Source organism: Canis lupus, chromosome 14 (genome assembly GCF_003254725.2).
Source record: "Canis lupus dingo isolate Sandy chromosome 14, ASM325472v2, whole genome shotgun sequence".
In the NCBI taxonomy this organism is placed as follows: domain Eukaryota; kingdom Metazoa; phylum Chordata; class Mammalia; order Carnivora; family Canidae; genus Canis; species Canis lupus.
Genome location: NC_064256.1, coordinates 55,851,223 through 55,859,634, shown reverse-complemented (window position 1 = coordinate 55,859,634; position 8,412 = coordinate 55,851,223). Strand labels below are relative to the sequence as shown.

Genomic DNA, 8,412 nt, shown 5'->3' with positions numbered 1-8,412 from the left:
ACAAAAGGCCATATGTCGTGTGATTCTATTTACATGAAATTTCCAGAATAAGAAAATCCACAGAGACAGAAAGTAGATTAGTGGTTTCCAGGGAACGGGGAAGGGGGAAATGAGAAGTGACTGTTAATGGGCGCAGGCTTTCTCTTAGGAGTGATGCAAACATTCTAAAATTAGACAGTGGTGAAGCTTGCACCACTCTGGAAATACGAAGAACCACTGAATTGCGCCCTTTGAAAGGGCGGATTTTACGTATGTCAACTGCATCTCCCGAACGCTCCTGTGAGGACAGGTCATCACGAGGGGTCAGTGGGTCCAGGTGCTGAGGGCCCGCGCCGCGCCGGGCCTGGGAATATAAAACTCCACAGACTGGGCCCCGGGCCCTAGGCCCTAGGCCTCGGGGCCTCGAGGAGGCGGCCTGGGCTGGACCCACACTCGCCGCCTCATCTGCCAGCAGGGCGGCGGCGCGGGCCCCGAGCGAACAGCAAACCCGAAGCGCCAGGAGCCAGGGAGGCTGCGAACAAACCAAGGCGGCTTCGGCTCCGGCTTCGGGCGGCCGGGCCCAGCGGCTGAGCAACGCCTTCGGCCCAGGGCATGACCCCGGGGCCCGGGATCGAGGCCCGCCTCGGGCTGCGCGCAGGGGGCCTGCTTCGCCCTCTGCCTGGGTCTCTGCCTCTCTCTGTGTCTCTTAGGAATAAATATATAAAATATTAAAAAAAAAAAAAAAAAGCCAGGAAACTCGCACCCCCACACTGCAAGGCCTACATAAATACAGCGGGTGACGTACAAGTACAGCAATGGAGCGAGTGATCTGGAACGGGGTGGGTGTCCCACCGCTCCCCACTGTCCCTCCCTGTGTGTGTCTCTCAGAAATAAAATATTTACAAAAGAAATCAGGAGGCTTCGGCCAACAGGTTAGAGGAGGCCGCCCTGAGGCAAGGGCACGCGCCGGGAAGGCTCAGGCAGCTGAGGGTCACGACCTGAGGGCAGAGCCGCCTGCGGGGCCCCCTGAGACAAAGACGGCCTTCAAGACCGAGACCCCGCGCTCCTGCGCCCCGGCCGGCGCCCCGAAACCCCGCGGGCGCCCCGGGTGCCCCCCACGCCCGCAGGAGCAGGCGGCACGGGCGAGTGGCCCGGCCCGGAGCCGGCTCCGTGAATCCTCAACGAGGCGCCCCTGAAAAACCCAGGCCCGGGCGCGCCCCCGGCGGAGACACCCCTGCTCACGGCCCAGCCACCACCTTTGGTGAAGCATATTTGTATTAAGGGGGCACTTGGGACTTTTCTCCAGTTAATTAAGTAGCTGTGAGGAAAAGCGCATTCTTCGGAGACTCTCCTGCAAGCCCCTGACAGAAGCCTATAGGAAAGTAGTTTTTTAATTACCTTGATACTCCATTAATGTTTTTGCTGGCTTTTTATGATAATTACATCACGTTTCTTCTTAAAAATGTCCTAAGAAAGTGTTAATTAGGAAAAGCAAACGTGTATGTGTTTATTTACCAGTATGTTGAACCAGATAATAAAAAAATAAACTAAAATAAAGAACTTTCCCATTTACATCATCCCATAAATTTTTATCTTCAACAGAACCAGATAAATTTTATTTTACAGTTTAGTAACAGACCACATTAAAAAGCCAAGGTAGCCAACCAAAAAACATCTTTAAATAAATGCCACAGTATATTGTCATAGCTATATTAATTATTAAGTAAATATGAAGAAATCGAATTCTTTCCCTGAATAGGGATTTCGTGTTCTGAAAATGAGTGTACTTCAAATCTTACAGACAGACAGTGATATAGATTATTATAAATAATACCTATTAGAAGTCGCTATAACTGGCATACACTGGCATAAAATTATGTCTCATGGGTAAAGGAGACACCGAAGGATAATGGCTTTTTTTCTGAATTAGTGTTTAGTAAACTATGCTCCTATACAGAAAGAAACCAAGAAAGGAGCAGATGTAACTATACAAATGCAAAAATAAAAATCTTCTTGCCTCTCAATTTAATGAAAAACACAATGAACGGAAATACAAGCTTTATCATTGTGAAAACTTTTTATCTTTGTCCGAGGCTTAACGTAAGAAAAACAAATTGGAGTTGTATTTTATCATTTTCATCACATCATCACTCGTATTATAAAAAGAACCTTATCACCCACATTTTCTTTCTTATTTAATGGTCTAGAACCTCAAAAGAGCACGGAGTGAAATTCAAAAACAAGAACAAAAACAAAGACTTTAAGATTCTACTTCCAGTTATTCTTTATTTTTATTTGAGATATTTTTCCATTTTCAGGACAATGTCCCTATCATAGCATGCTTAAAAAAAAATCAGTACTTTGAAATATCATTATACATAGACTCATTAGAGTTTCAACAAAGTCAAAGCCAAGGGATTGCTTAACTTTTTCTTTTCTTCTTTAAAGATGTAAAAAAAAAAAAAAAAAAACCTCAAAGAAAGTTCCCACCATTCTGTGCTCCACTCTACCTGACTGCCTATGTGGGGGGATTAAGGCACCAAACTCTCTAACTGAAGTTACTCAACTAACCCACTATTTTGGCACAGAAAAAACAAAGGAGGTTGGTTATAAGGAGTGCTGCTAACCTCAGGATATGCCATTTCTTCCATTGTCTCTGGTCCTGACATCTATTCAATGTTTGATGTACAGAGTACAAAAACATTCACTTTTTCCCTGCAAAAAAAATCTGAACTTACTTCATTAACCTATGATAAACTAGTGCAATTATAGATTTTGAGGAGATCTCACAAATTTATCATATCCTAGAAAGTTTAGCATACACTAAATGTTAATGTTCTAGAAAAGGAAAAGAGAATAAATGCATAAACTGAACTGCTACTGTTGCTTATTAGCATTCTAACAAAAGGACAACCCAATGACAAAATCCCATAGATTACTATGAAAGTGTGATTCAATTTCATATCACAACGAACAAAAGATTAACAAGCTACCACCTATTTTTAAAAGATTTTATTTATTTATTTGGGAGAGAGAGAGAGAGATGGAGAGAACAGGTTGGGGGACGGGCAGGGGGAGAAGCTCCCCCCAACTGAGCAGGGAGCCCAATGCAGGGCTTCATCTCGGGACTCCAGGATCATAACCTGAGCCGGAGGCAGACATTTCACGGACTGAGCCACCAGGCACCCCCAACAAGCTACCACCTTTAATGAACCAGTACTGATTCTGATCTCCATGCAGCACATGTATCATTAGAACGAGCTCCCCGCTTAGAGGCTAAAGAAAGTCTAAGACAGGTCCTTGTAGGCAAGAGTACTTAACATCTGCTATGGACTGAATAGTGTCCCCCTAAAATTCATATGTTAAAGCTCTTATCCCCAATGTGATAATATTTAAAGATGGGGCTTTGGAGAGGTAATCACGTTTAGATGAGGTCATAAAAATGGAGGCTTCCTGATGGGATTAGTGCCCTTAGAAAAAGAGGTATCTTGCAGCTTTCACCCCCGTCTCTCTCTCTGCCACGTGAAGAGACAGCAAGAAGGACGTCGTCTGAAAACCAGAAGAGAGCACTCATCGTGGAAGTGAAGCACTCTGAACTTGGAATTTCCAACCTTCAGACTGAGAAAAAAAAATTCTCTTGTTTAAGCCATGCAGTCTATGACATTTTGTTACGGCAACCCAAGGTGACTATACTCACGACCAAATCAATGACAAACAAGGTTACCTTCTGAATAGAAAACAAACTAAGAATACGGTCTGAAAATGTGCTTGGATTTTTAAGCTCTGTCCTGCAGACCAATTTTCTAAATGACAACTAGTGTAACTATTGTTTATTTTCTTCTCTGGCAGAGCAATGGCTGCAGACCTGCCATTTACAGTAGTACTACCTCAACTTCTGTTCTTCCTCTGTACCTTCATAGAAGTAAAATTCAAACTCACTGACTGATGTTTTCTGAAACTAGAGTGTTTATATCTATTTTTTCTTAACTGTAAATCTGAGATTCAGGATCATTTATAGAAGATGTTATTTGGGTATCTAATTATATTACATAAATCATTGGCACCAAGCAACTTGTAAAAGCATCATAAGTGGGCACCTGGGTGGTTCAGTAGGTTAAGCATCTGCCTCCAGCTCAGGTCATGATCCCAGGGTCCGGGGACTGAGCCAGGTGTCAGGATCCCTGCTCTGCAGGGAGTCTGCTTCTCCCTCTCCCCTTCCCCCACTCATTCTCTCAATCTCTCACTCTCTCATTCTCACTCTCTCTCAAATAAATAAATAAAATCTTTTTTTAAAAAAGTATCACAGGTTAACTTCTATCCCCTCACTTCCCCCCCCCCCAACACACACACATACACAAATTGTAGAAAGTAAAATTCAAATAAATCATCAATTTGGCCAGTAAAAAAAGCTTGGGCTAATGAGCCTGATTCTTGTGAAACCTGCCCTCCCTATTTCCTCTTGTTACTGAAGGAGTCTTCAGAGCTGAATTGTGTGACTGGGACTACAGGACAAAAACCTGGTCATCTGTCTAATTCCTACCACCCATCCACCTCAGGACCTGAGACTCCATATCCTGGAATTTCAATTTCATGATGCTTCACAAGGGCAGGAATTAGATTCCTTTTCCTATTTGTTTATTGGAAAGGCAATATTACTTTAAAAATTACTATAATTGTTTTAAAATATCCTATAAACCATCATTTAAATGGAATTATTTTCATTATTACCTATTTAGCTTTCACACATACTTACTATCCTGTCTTGAAATCATATTATAGATTCTATTCAACATATTGCACCTTAGACGTATTTGTCACGTATTCAGTCTTTATACTTTTCATTGTAATGAGTCGATGAGATTTTATTATGTTGATGTAACATCATAATACATAATACATCCATTCCTTTTCTATAAATATTGAGGTTATTTCCAATCTATCTGCTATTTATGGAAAACCATAAGGTCTAATCATGGTATGTACACATATTTCTTTGGGGTGGATTCCTAGAGATGGGAGCACGTAGGTGGCTCAGTTGTTGAGCATCTGCCTTCAGCTTAGGTCGTGATCCCAGGGTCCTGGGATTGAGTCCCACATCGGGCTCCCTGCATGGAGCCTGCTTCTCCCTCTGCCTATGTCTCTGCCTCTCTCTCTCTCTGTGTCTCTCATGAATAAATAAAACCTTTAAAACAAGAAAGATTTCTAGAGATGGAATTACTAAGCCAAAGGGTTTGAAAAACATTTTCACTTTTCCTATGGTTTGAATTTTTTTTTTGCCAAAAAGGGCTGTGCAAATTTACTGAAAGTCTGCCTACATAAGATGTTCTCTTCTCTTTCTTGGGAGGGGGAGATGACCTCAACAATTATAAAATATCTATGTGCTATAACTTTAGTGTGATCTTTGATTATGAATTACGATAAATATTTTTTCATGTCCACCTTATTAATTGTTTTTCCCTTTGTGTTAATTATTTGTTTGGGCCATTCATCTATAAAAGTCTCAGTGTTTGTGGGATGAAAATAAATAATCATTTTATAATTTATATTCTTTTTCAGTCATATTGGTACAAATCTATCTTCCCACTTTGCTACTATCCTATTGAAAAGTCTATTATCATTGAGCATATTTTTTTTATTTAAACTCCAATAATTAACATATAATGTATTATTGGTTTCAGAGGTAGAGGTCAGTGATTCATCAGTCTTAAATAACACCCAGTGCTCATTATATCACATGCCCTCCTTAATGTCCATCACTCAGTTACCCTACCCCCTTCCCCTCCAGCGATCCTGTTTGTTTCCTATGATTAAGAATCTCTTACAGTTTGTCTTCCTCTCTGATTTCATCTTGTTTTATTCTTTCCTCTCTTCCTCTATGATCCTCTGGTTTTGTTGTTTTGTTTCTTAAATCCCCCCATATGAATGAGATCACATAATTGTCCTTCTCTGATTGACTTATTTCACTTAGTGTAATATCCTCTAGTTCTATCCACATCATTGCTATTTGCTCTTTTGATGGCTGAGTAGTATTCCATTGTGTATATGTACGGCCATACCACCCTCAAGTGCTCGATCTTGTCTAATCTCAGAAGCTAAGCAGGGTCAGGCCAGTTAATACTTGGATGATAGCATATATTTTAAATATTTTTCAAATCTATCTTTTTCTTTATTCTATTATTTTATTTTTTAAAAAATATTTTATTTAGGGCAGCACCGCTGGCGCAGCAGTTTAGTACCGCCTGCAGCCCAGGGTGTGATCCTGGAGACCCTGGATCGAGTCCCATGTCAGGCTCTCTGCATGGAGCCTGCTTCTCCCTCTGCCTGTGTCTCTGCCTCTCTCTCTCTCTCTTTCTCTCTGTATCTCTATGAACAAATAAAAAAAATAAATCTTTAAAAAAAATAAAATAAAATAAAAATTATTTTATTTATTTATCTGAGAGAGAGTGAGGGAAGAAGAACATTGAGGGAGAGGGAGAAGCAGATGCCCCCCTGAGCAGAGAGCCTGACACAGGGCTTGATTCCAGCACCCCAAGATTATGACCTTAGCCAAAGGCAGATGCTTAACCAACTGAGCCAACCAGTTGTCCCTCTCCTATTCTTTTAAAACCAAAAGAAAAAAAAAAAAAAAAGAAATTCAAGGGTGCCTGGGTGGTTCAGTCTGTTGAGCAACCGACTCTTGGTTTCAGATCAGGTCATGATCTCAGGGTGGTCAGATCAAGCCCCACTGCACTGGGTTCCTTGCTGAGCATGGAGTCTGCTTAGGATTCTCTCCCTCTCCCTCTCCACACTGTCCCTCCCTGTGCACAATCTCTCTCTCTAAAAATAAATATATTAAAAAACAAAACAAAACAGGGGATCCCTGGGTGGCTCAGTGGTTCAGCGCCTGCCTTTGACCCAGGGCGTGATCCTGGAGTCCCAGGATCGAGTGCCGTGTCAGGTTCCCAGCATGGAGCCTGCTTCTCCCTCTGCCTGTCTCTCTCTCTCTCTCTCTCTCTCTCTCTCTCTCTATCATGAATAAATAAATAAATCTTTTTAAAAAATCCTTTCATAGTTCTATTATATATTCTATTCTATTTTCTTTTGGTCCTTCTAGAAAATGATTCTTTTCATTATTTTCATTAATTCATCAAGTTCACTAATTTATTTTAAATTTGTATCGGTATACAGCAAAGGACACTGATGTAATGACCTTTCTAAAAACTGCTACTCAGTTTCCCAATACCACTACAATCATGCCTTTTTTGGAGAAAATATTTTATTATATTATTTATATATTGTTGAATCTATTTCTAGCCTCAAATATTGTTCCACAGATCTCTGTTTGTACTTTATAATCATTATTACTCATTGCTCTTCTTTTTGGAAAGTTTCTTGGGAAGCTCCCGTGTTTATTTTTCCATTAGATCATCCTTTCAAGTTCCCCCTCAAAATCCCAGAATATTTTGGCTGAACTGGTACTACATGCATAAATTAGCTTTCAAAGTCATGGGGTTGGATTTACAAATTAAAATGCTGCATACACATGGAATGCTTTGGCTTTCTAATATTGTTTTTAGTTTCAGGGTGAAGAAGCTTTATGCTCATTTCTGAGACTTCTGTTGGATATTACAAACTCTCTATAATTCTATTTTCATGGCCTACCTTTCCTCACTTCAGAACATACATGATGGCCCACCATCTCTTCCAGCTACAAAACACCTGGAAAGAGGCAAGGTTTCCAGCTGGAATCATGAAAGAGTTAGAGGGAAATCAGCTCTAGCAGTGTAATGAGAAACCTTTCCTTAATTACACTGGTGTTGCAGTCATGAGTTACCTGACAGCCTGCTTGCCTTGTTTGCATTTCCAGCTTCACCCAATTCCAAAGCCTCCAGACTCATTTTGACCTCCACTACGCACAGGCTCTTCTTTAACCAGCCAGCATCTAGCTCCACCTACGGTCTCTCTCTACTGGACCCAACCTACCCTGTCCAGGTTGTCTGCTACCCCTAGATCTTCACACCAAATAATCCCATTGCACATGCATCAACTGGTCATACTAATCAAATGAATATGAAATAGCAAAACTAAATTTTAACATGTAATGAAACAAATTATGGAAATTAGTGGAAGCTTAAGTCCCACAGTCAGAAATAAATTAAAATATAACTAACAATCAGTTGGTTTGTAAGAATTCGATTCAATATCAAAAGTATAATCCACAGTACTTCTGACCAGAGCCGCTAACGTCCATGAAATTGTCTGAGTAATGACATAATTATCAATTCCATAATAAATCTAGATCTGTATGTCTAAAATTAGCATGAACTTCATATATATATATTTATATACACACACCAAAAATACTAAATGCACACACACAAATACACAAGTGAAACTTTACCATGATCTGTGTTGATTCTAGCCCATGTTAGGCAAATAAACACTTTTTGACTT

At 40.7% G+C, this 8,412-nt stretch overlaps 1 protein-coding gene across 14 annotated transcripts in view; it reads right to left on the bottom strand.

The window, feature by feature from the left end:
* The window catches only part of ST7 (suppression of tumorigenicity 7), a 241,122-nt gene that overhangs the window by 142,960 nt on the left and 89,750 nt on the right, over positions 1-8,412 (bottom strand). The window lies entirely within an intron of this gene.